Source organism: Struthio camelus, chromosome 1, assembly GCF_040807025.1.
Source record: "Struthio camelus isolate bStrCam1 chromosome 1, bStrCam1.hap1, whole genome shotgun sequence".
Classification (NCBI taxonomy): domain Eukaryota; kingdom Metazoa; phylum Chordata; class Aves; order Struthioniformes; family Struthionidae; genus Struthio; species Struthio camelus.
This window is the reverse complement of record NC_090942.1, coordinates 119,790,492-119,813,270: the sequence shown is the minus strand read 5'-3', so window position 1 is coordinate 119,813,270 and position 22,779 is coordinate 119,790,492. Positions and strand designations below refer to the sequence as shown.

At 42.4% G+C, this 22,779-nt stretch overlaps 1 non-coding gene across 2 annotated transcripts; it reads right to left on the bottom strand.

Moving 5' to 3' along the window:
- Positions 1 to 211: 211 nt before the first annotated feature.
- LOC104139462 (uncharacterized) lies at positions 212 to 22,661 on the bottom strand. 2 transcript variants are annotated; one of them, XR_011135280.1, is made up of 4 exons: positions 22,358 to 22,661; positions 13,636 to 13,735; positions 1,490 to 4,454; positions 212 to 374 (listed from the first exon to the last, which is right to left on the bottom strand). It is a non-coding gene; the product is annotated as an uncharacterized protein (transcript). The 2 variants fall into 2 exon arrangements; XR_011135281.1 differs by lacking the exons at positions 212 to 374; positions 22,358 to 22,661 and adding an exon at positions 21,574 to 21,880 and having other exon boundaries at positions 4,315 to 4,454.
- Between the last annotated feature and the right edge of the window lie 118 nt (positions 22,662 to 22,779).

Below are 22,779 nucleotides of genomic sequence, written 5' to 3'. Positions count from 1 at the left end.
TTTCAAACAACAGGGAGACTGTAAAGCAGAAGTACTTTTCTCTTGGGACCTGGCTCCTTCAAATTCTTTTTCAACTACTTAGTAAGTAACAAAAAGAGACTGTACAGCAAGTTGCAAGCTCAGAACGTATTTAGGGGTGTACCTATGTGCCTTGTAATACCCTTTCACATGCCCTTTGGCTATGTTCATTTAAAAAAATAAATATTTTTGTAACTGTGGTACCTTCAGGAGTGGAATTTGTTTGTTGAAGCTTGACCAGATGGAAGAGCGATTCATGAGTGAGATCCGTATCTGGAATCAGGGGCATCAGGTGCAAGCAGGCATGCTAAAATATGTGTGCTCAAACAGGTCTTCGCACACCTTGATGCTTCCTTCTGTAGATAGAAATAGTGATTTCTGAAAGTAGTTTTATCACTGCTAAAAATAAGGAAGATAATTGCCATGTTTATAATGCGCTTTAGCTAACGCAATACAGGATGCTACAGAATAAAAAAGCAGTATGAGGCGACTGTGACTACACACGGCTAGTCATACGTGTTGGTCTGCTTTCCTTGCAATGGCACATGCAAACCCTGACTAATTACATGTGAATCCCCCTAAGTGTTTTGCATGCTGAAGTGGGGTTCTGATGGCCTTAAATATTCTAAAAGGCCAAGTAGTGGGTATTTTCTCCCTGGCTTTTAGTATTTTATTAGTCTCTCTAACATCACCGTTATCAAAGTATTCAGGGTTGGAGGAGCGGATTGTTCAGATACGTGTTTTCTTCCTCTTTTTTATGGTAGTTTTGGAAACGGCGAGAAAAAAAAACGCAAATAAGCTGACAATGCTACTAGCCTGTCATATCAGTTCATATGTGCTTATCAGTAGAGGGAATGTAGCTCTGCATGTGGGAACTTTACAAATAAGATTTAATCTCACTGCCTCTGTGAGCTTCAATATATTCTAGTAATGTGGTAATTAAAAGATTATTATGAAGCAATTCTGGAAATAATGGTCAAATATCTTTAAAAACCATAGATGATTTGTGTGTGTGAATTAATGCCAACATATTAACAATTCATTTGAATAATTTAAATAGATGGAGAGTCATTATTTTAAGAAATTAAACTTGAGTACCTAAAATAAATTGTTGAAAGGATTTGTGCCCCATATATGGACTTAGGCTTTCAAACAATAAGTTTATATGATTTAATACAAAGTATTCACTTTGATCACAGAATCACAGAAGGTTGAGGTTGGACGGGACCTCTGGAGATCATCTAGTCCAACCTCCCTGCTGCTCAAGCAGGGTCCTCCTGAGCATATTTCCCAGGGAAAATGCTAGGGAGATGCTCCCGGGGAGATGCTGTTCTTATGATGAGAATCACATGGCTAAAACTCCAGAGAACTCCGCAGTAGACCCAGCAGCCTGCCCTCACAGAAGTGAGTATAGGGACAGGCCTTTTTTAAAGGTTACGCGTTCCTGTTGTACACGGTGCATAGAACATACTTGCAGTTTTGAGTTGGGGGTTGGGGCTTCTCAGGGTTTGCAGTGGATCTCAGGAGGGCTTGGCCCTGTGGCGGGCTGCTGGTTTTCAGGTGAGGACGCATCCGACATGTTAGCAGAAAAGGACTTTACGTAGCAGAGCTATGGCAGAAAGAGGCAGCATTTGTGAGAGAGGCATTTGAGAGGTAACGTTTTTATGGAAGTCAACTTTGTCTTTGAACTAGCTGCATGTGCTTATTTGGGTCTCCTTTGGCAACTGATGGGTGCAGCAATTTGATAGTCCATGAATCCCACAGACTACAGGGGTAGGAGCAGTGTATGTAAACAGAGGAGCCTGGGGGCAGGGGGAAATAAAGTACCCACTGGGAAGAGCAGAGTACAGGAAATGCCTTGAAATGGATATATATTTAAATGTCATGGAAGAAAATGCACTTTCCCCACGCTCCCCTCCTCCCGAGTTAGATGTTATAAGATAAGCTTGTGTTTTGCACATTATTTATTACTGTTTATACACTTCATATTGTATGCTCTCCATGGTTGGTTTGTTTTGCCTGCAAGTTACTTTCTGTTTTGCCTTTAAAAAATAGTAGTAGTAATCTACTTTTTGACTCCTAAGCTATTGTGAACAGTTCCAGATAATTGTAAAGGACATAAAAAGTCTTGTTAGTGGCTATGCACTTTGAATCATGTTCCAATGCAACTAATAAAAGAACACTAGTGGTTATGAATGGGAGTATTAACATGTTTCAGAAATCCCCTTAGAATCCATTTCTAGAAAATAGGTTCTTGAAACAAGGTGAGAGTCTGCCATTAGCCAGGGAGGAGGATGTGGAAGCAGGCCACGCAGGGGGCTGCACAGCCTTGTTGCTGGAGAGGTTTTTTAGATCAGGGTAGAGAAGCATGACACGAATGACTGAAGTGTAGTTGGTGTGGCCTTGAGGAGAACGGGCTGAGATGATGAGGTCTCCTTTGGGCTCTCTTCAGGACTCTTTGTGTTCCACTGGGGTTACTGGGAGGCGCAACTTGCTGTGGGACGACTAGTGCCAATGAGGGAGAAATTCTCTCCCCTTCGAACACAGTGGAGTTTTGTTGTTAAGTAGAACACAGTCAGGATTTTGCCACGAAAAGTTGATTCGTGTCTCTTGTGGGCGCTACCTCAGCTCTAGAAAAGGATAAACGTATTCGAGGGAAGGGAAAGGCAGGTGTGGCCATTTGAGTTGACTGATGGGAAATTTTGGCTTTTTGATATTTTTCTGTCCACGTTGCCTCTTCAGCTCCTGCAGCCTTCCCTCGCTCCTGCAGCTTTCCCTCATTTTCATCTGTCCACGACTCAGTCTCACTCTATGGACTTTAAGCCTTGATAGGCTTTCAGGCCTAACACCAACAGTAGTCAATTTGCAGACTCTGTAGCCCCAGAGTTGTGGTTACTGAAGCGCTAATGGTTCCTCACTCTCTCATGCATGGACCTTCATCTGCCTCTGCCTGGCTTTGGTAGTGCTCCACAGGCAAGGAGAGGTGGAGAGAGCAGAGGTCCCTGGGTGAGGAGAGAGTGTGAGTGGCACTTTCTGCCCTGCTCCAGGAGGCAGGGCTAAACAGGCCCTCTCCATCCCCTCCGAAAGCTTCTGTAAGACGGTTTTTCAACCCCATTTAAAAGCAGGCAACTCGTGCAGAAATGCAATGCTGCTTTTGAGTTTTTGACAGCATCTCCCTTTTATATGAAAGATGGTAAACACGCTTCTCTCTAATGCCTGAGTAACTGGCAGGTACCATTTCAAGAACGTTCAATATTAACAAGTTTCTTTTCCACCTACCATTTCAAAGTGGTGGCTAAGGGTGATTGATTATACTAGCAAAACCCTGTATTTTCTGGCAGTAGGAAAGGCTAATGACTTTATTCATTAAGACACACTCACCTGAGTTAATCAGTGCTTCCATTAGCATTTAAAGGCTGTTTTAGCTAAATAAAGTTTTAATAAATTTTAAGTAAGCCAAATATGTTTTTGCAATAGGAAAAAAAAAAAAAAAAGCATATTCTATCCTTGAGGGAAGTGCTGAGCTTTTAGTTTGGAGAAGGAAGACATAACTCTTCTTAAAGCAAAGGTTGATGGTTGATGTTGCATTGACATTGTTGTTTATTTTGCAGTAAGTGGAATATCATGAAGATGCAGTTGACCATGAGAGGGTGACCTGAGGACAGAGCCAGAAATAAATGACTTACGTCACAGTGGCTCTCATGATGTTTAAACAGTATTGGTTATGCTGCCCATCCAATATGATCAATGTGGCATTGTTTTCTTTCACAGTTAAGAAAACTCAGTGAACATTGTGATTCTGCAGAGACACCCCTGAGGATAACAGGACTCTTAGGTAAGCAAAACAACTCTTTACAGGACTTGGGGCATGACTGGTATTTCTGCACTTTCTGCTGGAGGAAGTAAATCTGCTCTCAGTCAAATGAGTGTAAATGAGAAACACTCAGCTGGCATAACTGAGACCACTCTCTGCGTAACTGAGAGAGGAGTTTGAGTCTGAATCTTTACTTAAACGAGAGAAATTTTGGAGTCATCATCATCAAGATCTGCATTGCTCTAATTAGGCAGCTCCAGCAATGTTGCTCAAATATGACTGTTAGGATTTCCTTTTATGTGTCCAGGATTTTTCAATTCTGGCCTTTGAAAGACATTTTTCTTCTTTTATGAACTAATTCAGCTTTGTAGCATCAGTGTTTAATAGGTAGTCACAGTATTGATCTTTTCTCTGTAGTGGAGAGGACTGTACTGCTGTTAGTATTTAATCTGTTCCAATTTTAACTCAGGCTGAGATACTTCCATGAATGCCAGTTTCATCTGAGAGGGAGTTAGGTATTTCAGGAGCAATCAAATCTGAGTCTGGGCTACTGAGATCATCGCAGTGAGGCTGTTCACCATTGGAGCTGCTTTCTTCTACTTGGTTCCTTGCAATCACCTGTCTGCAATGCGTGGAAGGAAAAAAGCATACCATTATTGGGGACCTCCATTTGGAAGACAGATACCAGCAGTTTCATAAGCAGGTACATTATTAAAGTTTAAAAAAATATAGAAGCTGGTTCTCCTAACAACAAAAGGCATTGAATCCAGCATGAGAGGTGCTTTTGGACTTCAGTCCTCTTTATCGATCAAGAGAATTATGCTTTTACTTGGAAAAAGGGTATGACCAAGAGCAAAACTTTGAGCTATGGGCTATGTTTGGTGCCTCCCTCATGGCCCCCCAAGTTGGGACCTTTAGTCCAGCCCTTAAGCACAGTTCTTTAGCTGGGTTTTTAAAGAGGAAACTGGACACTTTGCTTTGAATTGCTGTATAATGAGGACGAAGGACACTTTCATGGATGTTCCTGGGAAAGAGAAGGGGGATAGGAGTGATGTCTGTATGCATGTACAAGGGGCAAAGCCACCTACACTGGGGGCAAGAACAAGAGAAATGCATGGTATTTGGGAGAGATTCTCTAACACTGATGTTGGGGAAAGGCAACACAAAGCTCTAAGGAGGGGATGGGGATCTGAGCAGGAAAATGGGACAGATAAAAAAGGAGTAGGACTAGGATAGCAGGAAATTCTGAGTGTACAAATAATAATAATACAAAGATCTCAGATGGTGCAGTTCTGCTGAAAATACAAGTTAGTGGTAGGTAGAGGAAGTGATGATATGAAAGCAGCAGAGTGCACCCTGCCTCCTGCTGCCAGAGCCACTCTCTCAGCAGTTTCCCAAACTTCATCTTTAAAAAGCAGATCAGTCCTGGCCTAAAAGTGGTAGATTCCATTAAATGTGGCTAAATACAGGACGGTCCTAACTGGTGACATATGTCCTTGGGGCCTCAAAGATCAGGAGCAAAATTACACTGACTGGGAAGAAAAGTGTAACCAAAAAATGGGGGAAAAAAGGGAAATTTTTTGAAAAGACTTAGTAATGCTCTGGAGCCACGGATTCACACACAAGAAAGAAGGCCTCTATGACTAAGAGCCCTGTTCGTTTCTGTAGCTAAACAAATGTGGAAACCTATGAAAAGTCACAGCAACAGGCTCACCACAGAATGGAGGCAAGCAGGTTTGGGGTTTTCTGTGATATGATGCAAGCATCCTCAAGAGAGATTTCATCTCTCTGTTTGACAGAAGCAAGACAAACTCCTCTTACCACAATGGGATGTTTTCCTTTCAGTCCATTCAGTAACTAAATAGCATCAGCTAGCAATCATTATTTTTAAATCAGCAGGGCTGGAGAACATGCATCCTAGAGACCCGAAAACTGGCTGAGGAGACCTCTGGCCGACTCATGTTAATTTTTAACCATCCTCGGAATAGCAGGGAAATTCTACAAGACTGGAAGAGCGCTAATGTGCCAGCACGCAGAGTCACCCTAAGCCAGTGAAACTGACCTCAGTCCCAGGAAAAATCATGGGAAAAACTAAGATAAGATACAACTGACAAAGGTTTCAAAGGACAGAAAAAAAAAAATAATTCCAGACAGTGAGTTTTAGAGAACAACAGGTATGGTGAAACAAGCCTGATTTTGTTCTTCGGGGGGATTACAGTTTGGCTGATAAAGGTGGCTGCATATATGTAACCTATTTATACTGCAGTAAGGCATTTGACTTAGTATTCCATTCTGTTTTCTTTAAAAAGAGCTATATACAAACCCCACTAAGGGGTATTCTGTGAATAAGACTTCTCAAAGAGTAACTGGGGAATGATCCCTGCCTGTGGATGTTTCTAGCAAAGCTCCACAGCTACCTGATGCTGTTCAATATTTTCATCAGTGATCTGAAAGTAAGTATAAGATCACTGTGAATGAAATTTACAGATAAAGATAAGGCGATACAAGGAAGAGCAGTCATATACAGCAGTCTGGGCAGCCAGGTAAGACGGACCTAATCAAACAAAATGCGTTGTAAAGCCTCACCCCTGGCAATTATGTTATTTGTTGAGAATTGCAGATTTTTCTTAAACTACTCCCCCTAAAAACAGTGCATTGAGAATTCGTTTTCCTTGTAGCACACGAAAGCTTGAGATGTTAACGAATAAAAAAAATAGAGTTAATATTTTGAATTCCTTGATTCTGGGGACAGACACGTGATCTTTTAAAGTCTGGAGTAGGTGATACTGTGATTCCAAAATATCGTATGCTTATCACAATTTGATCTGTCCACAGTGATCATTTTTTTGGCATCACCACCTTACCCCTCTCTTCTCTTCATTTATAAATAGCTATATATTTTTTAATGCAAATACATGTTTAGCCCTAATTTTATTAAAGTTTATTAACTAAGGCAAGATGCAGTGCCAAGAAATTGTGATTTAACAAGGCACAGAAATGAGAAGTACTGACCAAAACAATAAATACAAGAACTTGTTCTCCTCTGCAGGGGTACAGCACCTGGGCAGAGACTTTGGCAGCCCTCGGTGGGCAGCACTCTCAAACTTCCTCTAGAGCATCTGTTTTCTGTGGTTTGTTTTATGTCTCTTGAGAATGAGCGGACTTGTTTTTACGTTGTGTCAGGAGTGCCTGGACTGGACGTTCTGTACCTTTTGAGGGGAAAATGTTGGATTTGATAATATGTTTGTTGATAGGACACTGTTAGAATGCATTGCTCATGAGCTATTTCACAAATGGAAGTGTGTTATGTATGTCACTTGTAAATGTCTATCTGGTGCCTATTATATAGGAAGCCTTTGTATGACATTAAAAACTATTTAACGTTTTGAAAACAAAAAGCCCTATCATCTTAGTTTTCAAAAGAGAAAGGGCAAGAACAAGAACTTCAGAAAGCAGTGGATAGCATCTTAACACTGACAGACTATCTCCCAGGAACTGAGACGCAGAGGCCACTGCACCGCCCACCCTGGATGTATGTTTGCCTGGTCGCTCCTGGTTTGGAGAATGTTTGTCTGAGCAGCAGCTGCAGAGGGCATGTTCTCACCTCATGTTCAGTGCATGAGTCTCAATGGATGAGATTTAAGGAAGGACACCAGCTACTGGTAAATAACCTCTTTTCTTGTCTTTGAGTCCATATATGCATTCACACAGTGGCTGACGCTAGACAAAAACCCAGCTTATTAGTTTTCACCTGGAGATCAGTAATCTCCAAACAACCTCAGCACCACCCTACCAGATGTCACATCAAACCCGGGCCTCTCTCCAGTGGCATAATGCCTACCAAAAGGTATGGAGCATGTTCCAGGTGGTCAACCCTTAGATGTCAGGAGTGAGAAAACTTCTGTAGAGCCACTGTGATTTGTGCTCTGATGGTGACTAAGTCTTGTAATAGGCTTTGACAGTTCATAGCTACCCATTTTAACAGCCTCTGCTCCTTTGGGTCTGACAGCTGATCATGTGAAAAGGATCTGCTTCTGTCAACATGAGAAGAGAACGTTCTCCTAATGATGGAGGTGTGGAAGACAGTTTTATCCCTTGAAATCACAGTCTTGAGAATAGCAAAATTATTATCTGCTGTTTGAGATTAAATTCAGAAATCATACTGGGAAGAAATTGGGATAGGTCCCCAGGAACACTGCATATGGGAAACCAGCTGTAAAGGCCTCGCTGTCTCAGATTCTTCTGATACAAGGGATGTAGCTGTGCTCTATGCAGACAGGCCATGTAGAGGTCAAATACTGAGAGACCTGAGCACCAGATTTAAGTCCCACTGGCAAGCTGGGACTTCCAAGTTCCAAGTTTCCAAGTTCTTTAGCCTACCCTTCAAGAATTTCAAGATACCTGAGTGTGAGAATATGTGATTATCACTAGTGGGAGATAGCAGGTAGAGATCACAGTTGACTATAGCTTAACTGAGCTTATAGAGGCAAACTCCTTTCATTACAGGAAACTGTCTACTGTGATAGGAGAGAGAGGGCTGGAGAAAGTAGAGAACAAGAACAGCTGCCTGAGAACATGGTCTGCTTACTCAGGGAAGTACCTCTCATGATAGTCTCCTTCCTATACTATTAATAAGGACTTCATCTCCCCAAAGACAAGGTGGGTATGCCCATGTAACAAGATCTGACACTTCTTACTGGCATCTGGAGAAATATAAACTCGTGCCTTGAATATCGTATTAACTGCCTTTGTGTACAGGAATACTTATTTTTTTTGTTGTTCTTATATATGGTGGTTAACTTGTCCACTAATGAATCCTACAAATTGAAGGTAAGCTTGACAAAAAAAAAAAAACCCAACACTCTGAAGACTATCTGCCCTCATGTGAGAGCTAGGATATTGTTATAGATTTTTTTGTTTGCTTGTTTTCCTAGGGATCAAAAAAACCTGAGCTGTCAAATATCCAAATGAGCTCCCCAGTTCCAGGAATGAGGCAGCTGTTGCAATTTATCTGGATGGAGTGGAAAATTGAAAGAGCACATGGACATTGTACAGTCTGTCCACGAAGAAAACTCTCACCTGCAAACTGAGAAGCTGGCTGCACAACAGGTGTTTTAAAGCCAACTTATGCATCTCCAACTTTGGCAAGAATTATCCTGAAACTATAATATATGTCCCAGAAATATTGGGTAAAATGTGGTGGTAGTGTGTGTGTGGGGGGCATATCTAAACACTGAATCAGTTTTCTTATTGCTAGAAATCTCTCTGAAGTCAGAAAAGCTCATGCTACCAAGAAGTCCAGAAGTCAGTTGAGTGATTCCTACTCTGAGACTATTATGACAGAAAGAATGTGGATAAGAGTTGAGAAATAGACTTTCCAACTCTTTGAGTAGCTGATTATTTTTATTTTTATTTTTTTCCTTTAATATAGTGTCTGGCAGGCAAGCGATTGCCAGAAGATTTTGGAGGGTTCCACAGCAGTCTCAGTTGTGGTTGTTAGGAACATGCAGCCTCCAGCACAATACATGGGAATCCCCGTTTGGGAGGTCTAGGAAGGAACATTGCCTTCCCCCAGGGCAAGAAGTTTTAGCTTTCAGCAGGAACTGCCTCCAACCCTTATATTCTGTATCATTCTGCATGATGAGACACATAGCTGATGCAAATGTTTAAAAGACAAAAGCATGTAGCTCAATACTGGCTCTTGATTGCAACTGTGTGGTAATTAACTGCTTTGATAATGGGTTTGAAATAATTGACCCTGCTCCCCCAAACATTTTTTTTTTCTTTCTGTAGGGATATCATGATGGTGACAAAGGGGACTGGGACATAGATTCCTTGCTGCAGCCTTCTTGCAAGTATCAACCCTCCTCTTCTCCCCAAACTCATTCATCTGACTTGGCACCAGATAACTCTGCAGTGCAGAGAAGATTGTGGTGCAATCAGATCATGGATTGAGGTCCGGGCAAGCTTCAGAGTCTAAAGATTATGCTGTGGCATATGCAGATCCAGTTGTTGCATGTGGCATTCAGAGGAGCTTGATGCTGACTTCTTTTCTGTGTGGATATACAGCTAAAAAATCAGCAGATTATACCGTGGTAGATGTCTTGGCCTTGCCCAGATAGTGAGACCTTGCTGTACACAGAGGTGGAGGAGATACAATCACTGCATGTTACACAAAGCCAGAATGTAATCTTCAGGGGACCCTAAGAGATCTAGCTGGCAATAAAGACAGCTGACACGCGGCAGCAGGGAAATGCCTGAAAGACTTGAAAGTACTCTTGTTTCACCAGGCAGATGAGCAGCTGAAACAGTACATGCTGCCCTGAGTGACCCTGAGCTGAGCTTGACAGAGAGATGGATGAGCACAGGAACAGTGAAGGTAAAAGTTCTCCAGCCTTGACCAGTGACGTGTTTGTATGCTTGTTGGGTGAATGTATTGGAATTATCACAGGGAAAAAGAAAGAAGAATTCAGAAGAGAAATTAGGTAAACTTCATGCCAACAATAACAAAAGGATTATGTAAAAAGAAGATGCTAGGGAAGACGGTGGAAGTGAACCAGAAGAGTATCTTTCCAGCAAACTGCCTTGTTTTGTTTCTGGGAGAAGTCAAATTAGAGCAAGAAGTTAAAAAAATTAATGGAACTCAGTCAAAAGGACCAAGTTTTGAAGGCTTACTAGTCTCTTCAATCCCAAAATTTCTTTCTAGCAGTATGTTTCGAGCCTAGAATAATGATAGGCAGAACGATTTCAAACCCTAAACAAACGCCATCCAATGCTGCTTTCCATTAACAGTTTCTGGCCTTTTCACAAAACATCTCAGACTTGTCTTGGTCACAACAGCTCTCTTGATGGATGAGATGTGACATAATACTGGGGATGAATATGGATATTTTTAAAACAAGTATTCCACTCTCAGCAACATGCCAGAAAAGTGAAAATTTTCTAAAATTTAATCTTTTGAAGTCTTTCAAACATTCTGAAATTCTCAAGTGTATAGGCTTCTCCTGCCAGTTCTTTAGGCACAGTAAATTAGTGGGAACTTGCCTCTGTTAACCTGCAATTTTACACCCATTTTCATGGGTTTCTTGTATTAGCTTGCCTCCTGCTTTGTGGTTTATTTGGGCAAGTTGCCTTTTTTATTGTTGTTGTTACCTTTTGTTAGCATGCCAGAGGCCTTAGGGTGCCAACAAATAAGACTATTAGTGCTCCCTTTTAGTGCTATATTGTTCTCATTTGCCCCTGCTTGTTTGTGACCTAATCTTGAACCTCTGCCTAATTTGCTGAGCTGATTTTTCTGCATCCTGCTCAGACTAGGAAAAGCAGTGGGCAAATCCATCCTTGTTTGCACAAAACTTATTGGCCAGAGAAGCTAGCAGGAAACAAAGTAAACTGAATGTAGAAAGCTGCAAACAGAAACCTGTCCTTAGACAAAGTTCAAAATCACAAGCCATGTTAGAAGTACATTCCCATTCAATAAGTGGGTGCTTTACGTCAGTGGGCACTGCGTTCTTGGCCAGGTGCATCCACTACACCTGCTTGCACTGCTCTAAAAAAAGCGCCTGCCCTGCTCTTCACATGACAGAGTCTATCATCTTTTAGAAGATTGGGGACATTCCTGTCACAGCGAGCTATTTACGCAGCCTCTCTTTTCAGTCATGGAGGGTTTCAGACAGAAACAACCCACTAGAACAGATTTATGTAGTCCACCTGTTTGCCACTGGACGGTGTTTCCCTGTTTTGTGCAGCCCAGCTGTAAAAGCGATCTGGTTGACATTAACATGTCAATCAGGGATCTCTTTCTGTAGAGCTAAATATGCTGCACACATTCTTTGAGCCTGAAGAAATTATTATGCTCGACTGGGCTATGCACTAGCTCAGACCCAACTCTGTCTCCCTAATGGTGAATAGTGCTCTACTGAAATTTAAATTAAGGTACTAAGGTGAGAGTGACAGAATAACATCTACAAACATTACTCACTAGTGAAATGGCCTGAGTTCCAGGGGATACTGCCCCAATATTGCTATGGCTGACTCCTATGGTTATTGCTATGGTGCCAGGTTGTAAAATCTACACCCTGAGTTAGGCTACCCAAATGAAGAGGGACACACACGCACCCACGGAAGATGCGTCACATGCCTCAAAAAGAAGCCTACAAAAGCCATGATCCTCACTGAGCAAATCTGATGTATCAAGGACTGACTGGTTTTGTAGTGGCTTAGTGGCAGCAATATAAGTGTAAGAAGCCTTACCAGTGAAAACATCTCTCCATTAATTTGTGCATTTCCAGTTAGCTGGTAGGTGAGTGGGAATTTTCCGATTCTCTTTCTTCCTTAAGGATTGGCCATTAGGCTCAGATGTCCTTTTCCAAGTCTAGCTGTTAAGAGTTTGCATTATTCACAGGAAAGCCTGGGTTGACCACGCTGTCTCAATCCCTAAGCTGACTGAGACCGTGAATGCTACACATTCATGGTTGGCAGGTGTTGTGCAAGTCATTTCACAACTACACTTCCAACCGATTAATATTCTCTCTGACTAAATGTATTTGTAGTTTTAACTAGGGCTACTATGCTGGAGGACAGTAGTTCAGATATGGGGTATCTTTGGGGAGGAAGGTGTTGTCAGACTTCTGCCAGGATTTGCAAAACAAACAAAAAGAAAATTCAGACAAGTATGAATCAGTAATTTCACTGAGTTAATTTAAACCACAAGAACTTAAACATGGTCAGGGATTGAGCAATTCACACATTCCAGGCAAGAAAGAAGCTAGCTTGACCTTCTGCACAGCAGGCAGGAGAATGTTAGACCACAGACTGATCACAGTAATTTCTGGTTAAACAAAAATACATCTGCTGCAGATGTTGAGGCATCAAGTAACAAAGAATTCATCACAACCTATTTGATATACTCCACTAAATTGTTCCAGTGATTCATTATCCTCACTTAAAATATATGACACATCTACTCTGAATTTGAGTAGCATCAGCTTCTGGCCATGACATCTTAATATCGTACTTTGCCCTTTTATTGTTATAATGGGACTCTTGGATTGGATGTTAGTGCTCTAAAGGTGCAGATAGTCCATAATAAGAATTTTTGAATCACTCCTCCTTGAGAAACTGATTTATTTCTCTCACTGTAGGATGTGTTTTATGAATCCCAATTTTTTTTCCATCATTCTTCTCAATTTCTTCAAAATCCCTTTTAAGGAGTGAATCCTAACATAAGTACAATATTTTTGCAATGGTCTAAGAAATGCCACATAGAATATTACCTTTGTAATCTCACTAGCCTCAAATTAAGTCTCCACTTAATTTGATCAAGGACTACAGAACAGCTTTGGGAGCTCATGTTCACCTGCACCATCACCACGATTCCCACTTCCTCCTTAAGAGTGGTTTACAAGAGGTACTCCTCCATTCTGTGTGTGAGACAGACACTCTTAGTTCCATAATATACAACCTCAATAGCTGCCATAATTAAGATGCATGCTGTTTGCACCCAGCATACCAAAGAGTCCAGACTGCTCTGCCAATCCTCGTCCTTTGCTCTTTCCCCACCTTTCTGTGATCTGCAGATCTTACCAGTTATGTATTTATATTTTTATCCAGATGACTAATACAAACAGTGAATAGTAGTGGGCTGAGAGACACTCAAACTAAATAGTAAAATAAGAAGTGTCATCTCTGTGTGCTGTTATGAATGTTTATGTAATCATCGGATCACGTGAAGCAGCGAATGAACGCTTCATGCAGACTATTTTAAAATACTGATCTATACTTACTTTATCTCTGCTGGTACTTACTTTATTGGTGTTGATCCAGAGCGGGACATATATAGCAAAATAAGGAAGAGAAACATCACAAATGCAGCAAGCCCAACCCAAAAGGCTATGACGATAGTATCTGTGAGCACAACACAAGAATTCTGTTACTGGTAACACAAGAAATATAAAACTTACCTATATATCTTATGATTTCGAAGAAGCGTGTCATTTAATAAATTCAATTTAATTAAACTCTTGAGAGGTAGGAATCTGAGCACCAATTCGTTAAACACCTTTAAGACACTCAAGCAGTTTATGGTAACAGTGTATGGTCAGGGTTGGGAGAGAGTTTGGAACAAAGAAGTCTAGTAAGTGCAAGGGTGACCAGCACTATGCATATATTTAAAAGGCAACATAGTCCATTTAGGATGGTCTTCAGCATTTCATCTCTTTCACAGAATCACAGAATCACAGAATGGTTGAGGTTGGAAGGAGCCTCTGGAGATCATCTCGTCCAACCTCCCTGCTCAAGCAGGGTCCTCTAGAGCACATTACCCAGGATCGCGACCAGGCGGGTTTTGAATATGTCCAGGGAAGGAGACTCCACTACCTGTCTGGGCAACCTGTTCCAGTGCTCTGTCACCTTCACAGTCAAGAAGTTTTTCCTCAGGTTCAGATGGAACTTCCTGTGGTTCAGTTTGTGCCTGTTGCCTCTCGTCCTGTCGCTGGGCACCACGGAGAAGAGTCTGGCCTCATCCTCTCGACACTCCCCCTTCAGACACTTGTACACGTTGATGAGGTCACCTCTCAGTCTTCTCTTCTCCAGGCTGAAGAGGCCCAGCTCTCTCAGCCTTTCCTCAGAGGAGAGACGCTCCAGTCCCCTAAATATTTTTGTAGCCCTCCGCCGGACTCTCTCCAGTAGCGCCATGTCTCTCTCGTACTGGGGAGCCCAGAACTGGACACAGTACTTCAATATAGTTCCTTTCACAAAGTCACAAGGCATTAGAGTAAGCAGTGTAGTACTTGGGTAAGACTGAAACGTTACTGGACTGAAATGTTACTGCTGCTAGTGTAGGAGCCAAATTCTACTCTCAGGTGAATTAAGTACAACAACCCATGAACTCTAAAAGTGATCGGATGATGCTTTTAAGGAGGAAATTCTACCCTTGAAGAGCTTTCTACCAAGAGTTTAAATACTGGACTTTTGCACAGAAAATTCTGTTGAAAAAACACCTGTGACCCTTGCAGCATATCAGTCCAGTAGAAGAGATTGTGCAGTGTCCCCTGTTCAGCTGCAATATTTATGTTACCACCATAAAATAGTTCAAAATGCAGCCAACATTATTAGGGCTAGGTGGTTTCTTTTCGGAATAGGTAAGCAATTAGCACTCAAAAATGGGTTCACAGTTGATTTAAACAGGCCTAAGACACGGGCACTGCTGCTATTCCTGATTCAGGTGAAAACTTTTTTTTTTTAAAATTAATGAAAGACAGACAGATGAACTGGTCCCTGTTCTGAGTGACCACATGGCTTCACAACTGAGTGCTAAGAGGAGTCAGAGACAGAGGAGACAAGAGAGTTGCTCTTTCATGAAGTAAAGCTGTGGTGCTGCTGCTGAAATTACTGCCTCAATTACAGGCTTGCTGTTAGGTGGGATGAAGCCGCCCCTGCCGCAGTAACATATTCAGTCACTGTTTCAAAAAGGCCCCTGCTTCCTGGGATCGGTGTGGTGGTGCACTTCCCAGCTAAGGCCTTGAAAAGATTGGGTGCTGGGCAGGACAAAAGCTGAGAAATGCCCTGAATTCATAACCACATATTCACTTAGACTGAGGTGAAAAAGGAGGGTCATTGACTCTACAGACAAATATTGACTAAGAGAAAATAAATCTTCTATCTCAAAGGACAAAAAACATCAATGTTCTTTGAAACACATCCAATATGTTTGATTAGGTGTTTCTTTGTGAAGAAGTTCAGAACGTGTTGTCATCAGAGCCACAAAGAGATTAGGGGGAGTAACTCTAGTTCCTTTTAAACCTAAAACTAAAACTGACCCAGTGGGAGTCTTATCAGAAAGTTGTTTTGGCTGGGCTACTAAGAAATGAGTGTGCAAAATGACTACTGGAGCATCAGCTTATTTTATTCTTCCTCTGTTAAATAAATTTGTATTGAGCTTTAATTCAGAAGATGGTAAATTAGCATGCAAGAGCTAGTATTTTGACTCACCCATCACAGAATTATTATGGGAAAAAGGGACTGGAGGCTACTGGCCAGTCCCAACTCCTCAAGGAAGGATTAGGAGACTTCTGCAAGAAAAAATGGTGCTCGTGATCCAAAGACAGTTTGAAAAGCACAGTTTTGAAGTGCTCAAAGGTATGCGGACAGAAATGAAGAGTCTAGATTTATGCCAAACTGAAGTAATTTTGGTTTATTTTTAAGAGCACCTTTATTATCATTCATAGAATTCACAGAAGCTAACTAAAACTGCTACAGATCTCAAGGGGAGTTTGAATTCTTGAGGGGAGTTTGAACTCTTGAGGGATTAAACAGAAACTTCCTGGCTGTTTTTACAGTCTTACAATTAACAATTTTTTAAAGTGAGATAATGTATTTTAACAATCTATTTAAAAAAAACTTTTCTATTGCTGAACTTGTGTGTGTGTGTGTGTGTGTGTGTGTGTGTGTGTGTGTGTGTGTGTGTGTGTGTGTGTGTGTGTGTGTGTGTGTGTGTGTGTGTTTAAATAGCCTATGAGTTCATGGGCTGATTTCACTTTTTATTATTTTTACACAAAATGGATGGAGCTGCTCAATGCTATTAATAGAAAGCAAGCAACATGACTTTATAGCTGGAATTAGATTCATTTTCATGATAAGAACACAGTCTTACAATGTTTCAGGGACAGGCCACATAACAGAAAGTGCAGAGATTCAGGACAAAAAAAATCAGGCAAAATTGAATTAAGGAGCCATATAAGGGGTTCTGATGAATGTATGATTTATTTGGGCCAAGTCAGCAATACCCCTAAACAAAAGCTGAAACCCCTTTGCACTCAGTCTGGCAGAGGCCCTCTGGAACTTCAATTCAGCAGTTGTTTTAGCCCTGGAGATATCAAACATTTTGCCAAACTTGGAATGTTTGTGGCTATCTAAGCCTCTGTCTAAGGGGAAATTATCACAGTTCATCTTCAGCACACAGGGCAAGGACTTGCTGAAAATACTTTGTTTACATAGTTCCAAGCACAAGAAGACAGTAACAGTGGCTTGTGAAAGTGTAAAAATATAAATTTTATATAAATACAGGAAAATCTACAAAGTAAATTCTTTACCTGACTAGTCTTTGTATTTAAAGCAAGTAAGCAAACTAACCAACTATGGAATCAATTCTCTTAGTGTTTTCTTTATAACTTGAAATCACTGTTCCCCATTGGCATTTGGAGAAGGAAGAAAAAATGTACTAAGATGGCACAGCCTCCATTCCTCCTAGACTGCTGACATGGAAAAATGTCTATTTTTATATGAAGCAAAAAAAAAAAAAAACAGTTTCACTTCCCTAATTATCAGAAAACCAAGCCCAACATTTTTAGCTGAGCATTTAATATAGCCAATGTGGGTTTTTTAAAAGACATAAATCATGGAGCAAAACTCTATTTTAACAAGCTGCCTAGAAATATGTTACACAAACTGCAGCCCCAGGGGACACAGATTGCCTTAACAGTACCCTGCTGAGGAGGGGGGGAAAAAAATCTTGAACCCTATTCTTGCATCTTTATTGTTGTTCTTTGCTCGGGAGATGAGCAGCTGAAGCACAGAAGTCTGGTTTCCTGCAGATTTGTTTCCCAAATCTGAGCCCAAAGGTGGTTTCCTTGGTGTCTAACAGGGGATGTGCTCACCCTGCAGCCTTTTTGTCAGTAAAGGTCTTTGCCAGCAATGTTCTTCCTCCTCTATCTAACCACCTGCTGCACAGAACTTGTGGATGTTTTACATCTTTGAGGCTCCCACTCCTTTGTTAGCAGATAAACAAGCTAAAGTTGTTGGAGGAGCAGATTAGATGCATAAACACAAAGTATGATCACATAAGTAACCTCTTTAGAAAATAAAAAGGTCTGAAAGAAGGTAGACTTCTCTCCTTCTTTAGGGGAAGAAGAGAAAGCAAATACAGAAAAAAATCAACAAGAGACTGGTATATTCTACTTTCTTAGGGAAATAAGGCTTATGACATCACTGTGTGTGCATGCACTATGTACATGTGGGAATTTCCTCCATGGAACTATTAGTAAATATCAATTAAATTTAACAGAGAGGGAACATTTTCTCACAGAAATATGATTTCTAACAGTTTCAAGAAAACAGGCAGCTGGGTAGACAGAAATATCCTATAAATGGCCACGGAGGGAAATGCTTTAACACAAACTCCACCCCTATTAGATATCAGGGAATCCAAATGTAAGAAAGATTCTATTACTGGGAAAAAAAGTGAAAGGTCAGATTCCCGAGCCCTCTTTGTGAGAAGCCAACAGCATGCAGCTAGCTTAACTCAGCAGTTCAGAGTTCCCCTGGTGGAATTAGGGGGCAACTATCTGCCCTGCCATCTTTAAAATTAAGACAATTAGGGAAGTGGTGTAAAGCTGCTCAAAACTTGCCTGTTCCCAACAGCACCAGATGTTGCTCTATTCAGCATTCAAGAGCAGATTTTACACATGGACAGGGGTGGATATTTATACCACCTTCTCTAAGGCATCTTACTGTAGGTTCCTAAGTTTGGAGGCAACATATCATAGAATCACAGAATCACAGAATGGTTGAGGTTGGAAGGGACCTCTGGAGATCATCTAGTCCAACCCCCTGCTCAAGTAGGGTCACCTACAGCACATTACCCAGGATTGTGTCCAGACGGCTTTTGAATATGTCCAGGGAAGGAGACTGCACAACTGCACCAGTGCTCTGTTCCCTCACAGAGCGAACTTCCCATGGTTCAGTTTGTGCCCGTTGCCTCTCGTCCTGTCGCTGGGCACCACGGAGAAGAGTCTGGCCCCATCCTCTTGACACTCCCCCTTCAGACACTTGTACACGTTGATGAGGTCACCTCTCAGTCTTCTCTTCTCCAGGCTGAAGAGGCCCAGCTCTCTCAGCCTTTCCTCAGAGGAGAGACGCTCCAGTCCCCTAAATATTTTTGTAGCCCTCCGCTGGACTCTCTCCAGTAGCGCCATGTCTCTCTTGTACTGGGGAGCCCAGAACTGGACACAGTACTCCAGGTGAGGCCTCACCAGGGCTGAGTAGAGGCAGAGGATCACCTCCCTCCACCTGCTGGCAGCACTCTTCCTCATGCACCCCAGGATACCATTGGCTTTCTTGGCCACAGGGGCACATGGCTGGCTCATGCTTAACTTGTTGTCCGCCAGGGCTCCCAGGTGCTTCTCCACAGAGCTGCTCTCCAGCAGGTCAGCCCCCAATCAGTCCTGGTGCCTGGGGTTATTCCTCCCCAGGTGCAGGACCCTGCACTTGCCTTTGTTGAATTTCAGGAGGTTCCTCTCCGCCCACCTCTCCCAGCCTGCCCAGGTCCCTCTGAATGGCAGCACAGCCTTCTGGTGTGTCAGCCACTCCTCCCAGTTTAGTATCATCAGCAAACCTGCTGAGGAGGCCCTCTGTCCCTTCATCCAGGTCACTGATGAATACACTGAACAAGACTGGACCCAGGACTGACCCCTAGCTACAGGCCTCCAACTAGACTCTGCACCACTGACCACAACCCTCTGAGCTCTGCCACCCAGCCAGTTCTCAGTCCACCTCACTGTCCACTCATCCAGCTCTCACTTCCTGAGCTTGCCTACGAGGATGTGATGCGAGACAGTGTCAAAAGCCTTGCTGAAGTCCAGGGAGACAACATCCACTGCTCTCCCCTCATCTACCCAGCCAGTCATCCCATCGCAGAAGGCTATACGGTTGGTCAAGCATGATTTCCCTTTGGTGAATCCATGCTGACTACTCCTGATCACCTTCTTGTCCTTCATGTGCTTGGAAATGGTCTCCCGGATGAGCTGCTCCATCACCTTTCCAGGGATGGAGGTGAGGCTGACTGGCCTTTAGCTCCTTGGCTCCTCCTTCTTGTCCTTTTTGAAGGCTGGAGTGACATTGGCTTTCTTCCAGTCCTCAGTCACCTCTCCTGATTGCCATGACCTTTCAAAGATGATGGAGAGTGGCCTAGCAATGACATCCGCTAGCTCCCTCAGCACTCAGGGGTGCATCCCATCGGGGCCCATGGATTTGTGGATGTCAAGCTTGCCTAAATGATCTCTAACCTGATCCTCCTCAACCAAGGAGAGTCTTCCCTTCTCCAGACTTCTCTCTTGTCCCCAGGGTCTGGAATTCCTGAGGAATGGCCTCAGCAGTAAAGACTGAAGCAAAGGCGGCATTCAATAACTCTGCCTTCTCTATATCCTTTGTTATCAGGGCACCCGCCCCATTCAGCAGCGGGCCCACATTTTCCCTAGTCTTCCTTTTGCTATTGATGTATTTGAAGAACCCCTTCTTGTTGTCCTTGACACCCCTTGCCAGATGTGTCCCTTGCCACATATCCTTTCAGTGGAAACAGAGCTTTTCCACAGGCAACGTGAAATAAGTGTTTCCGCTGACGATACAGCAAGGTCAAAGACACCAAGCTACCAGCACAGGCACCTAAGCTAGATGCCCCAAGTGGATGGTATGAACGGTCGTTCCTGTACTGTCCGGTTCAGTCTTCACTGTCAACAAGGCAGTTTCTGGCACTGTTAATTACAAAGACATGACAATGTTCTGGCAGAGTATCCTGTACTCCTTACAGACTAGATCACTGTAATGACCTTGTTCAAAGCTATTTTGGTCCGTGAAACCACACCTGGGTAATCAGAGTCTTTGGTAAACTACATAGCAACCAGCAATGTCCATAGCTGTTTGATGGATACCATAGATAGAGACTTGGCAGAAATGGGAGGGAGATACTGCCTATAGCCTGAGTGACTCAGATATGCCTGCCCGCTCTCCCTAGATCATTGTAACTCTGTCCAATTATATTGGGTTACATTAATCCCTCATGACATGAATTGTCATTTTATCTTATCAAAATCAAACCAATGCAATTACAAGAGGAAAGAAATCGACCTTCCCTGTTAAGTAACCAAAAAAGACATCACTATGTCCTTGTGTAAAACCAAGCATGCAACAGAATTAACAGTCCGATACTTTGTTAATATGACTGGATTCGGTGAATGTTATTTCATATCCATTGAAAATAAACTTTTAAAACCCGCAGAGTCTGTTTCCATGATCATAATGTATGTGGACAATAATGTGTATTATTACATTGTCTTACAGTTCAGGAGTACTAAATCATAGCTTTTCTCATACATTATTTTTGGTTTAGTACAAAAATCAATAGGATTGCTTAGAGATGGATGCCAAATAAAAGCTCAAAGGGAAAAAAGTAATAGAATATGTTTTCAGTTTGCTGTTCCTGGCTGGTGAAAGCATAAACTTATTCTCTTATCAAGGCTCTAACGGTGTTTAAATCAGTTCTAGCATAAGCTTTATGTTCCAAGAGGAAAACACTATAGTCTTATGAACAAATCTGTTCATTCCGTCATCTTTTCTGATGGTAGCATGCAGATAAAGAACACCCCAAAATACTGATTTGCATGTCATTAGATCTCTACTTAGCAAATGGTCAAAAAAAAAAAAATCCGTCCTCTAAATCAGAGTTAATGTCAGCAGTCTTACAGTTTGAAATACCGTAAAATAAATCAAATAGCTTCAGTATAAGTAGAAATTGCTATCAGTACGTAAGTTAAGATAGTTTGGAACACAGACACTCATCCATTCAAACCACGTACAAATAAGCTAGCATGGTATCTATTACAAGGAAAAAAGTAAGTCAGAGAGACTATGCAATATTTTGCCAACTCATTTTTCCTGTAGTAGATCAGCATCTACCACTCTACAATACTTACATTTATTAACCTTCAACTTCCTTCCATCTACTGGAATTGGATCTATATAATCCCAATAATATTCATAAGACCAAAAATACTCCGATGAGTTTGTTCTGTTAGCCATTTCAGTAGTGCATTTTAAATCAGCTCAGAACTCCAACCAAATACTTTGCTTCATTGTACTTCAGCGCCCTCAGAAAGAGATTGCATAACTGATGCCTATGTAAATCACTCTGGAGTCCTGCAGCTCAAGGACTGCCTTGATAATAAAAAACATTTAGCAGAAAGGAACATTAATGTAGGACAGATATGTAACAGCAGCCTTTAAATACAATCCTCTCTTCCTGGCGGGCAATTATGTTATTCCTCAGAATATTTTAACTGAGATGGATATAAAGTAAACTAAGAATGGCATGGACACAGGCCAACTGCGTTCCAACCATGGGAGAAACTAGCAACAAGGAAACATATTCTGGACCCACTGAAAATAGCTGAGCTGAAAGAAATTTCTGAATTTCCGCTGACCTAAAAAGCAGGTAAGAACTGGTAAAATACTTCTGATATAAAGAATGTATTGAAATAACCATATATTTTGCTTTGGCACTTTTTTATTCCCCTCCCCCACCCAAAAGCAATGGATGGAGAAATAGTCTCCCAGTCAAGACAAAGGTAGTCGAACTGCCCTGTGCATTCGGCCCACGGCACTGTCAGTGTCTACGCAAACACACACGTATACTTGCTTCATCAAAGTTAGCAAAATTTCTCACTTTAAAAGAGAAACAGATCCTCAGTGAACTTTTACCTGCATTCCTAAAAGCTACAGGGTAAGTCAGGGCTAGGCAAGTCAGGGCTGCTCACCCAGGCCCAGTCCCTGGATTGGCGGGCGGCACGGAGGCACATCGGGCCTCTCGGCACCCCTCTACAGTGGGGAGCACACTGGGGCATCACTTGAACCGCGAGCAACAAAATGCGGCAGACTGGACAAAACCAGCGGCCTTCCAAACCCGCAGCAAGCCTTTTTGCTTCGCCTCCCCGTCACTAGAGCATTCAGGCCCCTCCCAACGTGCCTCTCGACGTATCTTGAGGCCGAGGACAGCAGGCCTGGCTAGCTGAGGGCAGCAGCAACGGCGACGACCGCCCGCCAGCCGCCCGCCGCGACCGTTAGCGGCGCCAACGGCCGCAACAGGGCGGCGGTGGGGGTGGGGGCTGCCTGAGCGCGCCCAG